The sequence below is a fragment of the Dipodomys merriami genome, unplaced genomic scaffold, assembly GCF_024711535.1.
Source record: "Dipodomys merriami isolate MVZ:Mamm:240054 unplaced genomic scaffold, mDipMer1.0.p SCAF_396, whole genome shotgun sequence".
Classification (NCBI taxonomy): Eukaryota; Metazoa; Chordata; class Mammalia; order Rodentia; family Heteromyidae; genus Dipodomys; species Dipodomys merriami.
Window position 1 is genome coordinate 208770 of NW_027205559.1, and position 528 is coordinate 209297.

Sequence of the window (528 nt, forward strand, 5' to 3'; positions counted from 1 at the left end):
GCTTATGTGGTGCTGAGGAATCGAACTCAGGGCCTCAGGCATGCAAGACAAGCGCTCTACAAATGAGCCACCTTCCCAGCCCCATATAAGGGCCTTTCTAAGGTCACGATTTAATACACTGATGTCAAACTAACTTTTAATTATATGAGTTACATATATTTTTACACTTGTAATTTTGTAATCAATTTTAAATGTTTTTCATTTCTTGCATCCGAAGAATGAAAAATTTGGAATACTTCACAAATTTTCATATGATCTTTGTGCAAGTGCCATGTTAATATCTGTATTGTTGTAATTTGGGTATACATGCTGCTAAAGCATGTAGTATCCTCTAAATTAAATAGTTAATGTTGCAATCTTTATACAGGCTTATATCCTTGGGTGCCTATTTGATACAAGGAAACATTATTGTTTCTAACAGTGCTATTGATTTTATTTCCCTGAAATTCTGTGAATAGTGGAAAAATTATATTGTTCAGTCTATTGCTCACATTTGCAATTTTTTGTCAATTACTATTTTAAATATTT

At 32.2% G+C, this 528-nt stretch overlaps 1 pseudogene; it reads right to left on the reverse strand.

The window, feature by feature from the left end:
* Positions 1 to 221: 221 nt before the first annotated feature.
* Positions 222 to 321, reverse strand: LOC138805495 (U6 spliceosomal RNA; annotated as a pseudogene).
* Positions 322 to 528: the final 207 nt, after the last annotated feature.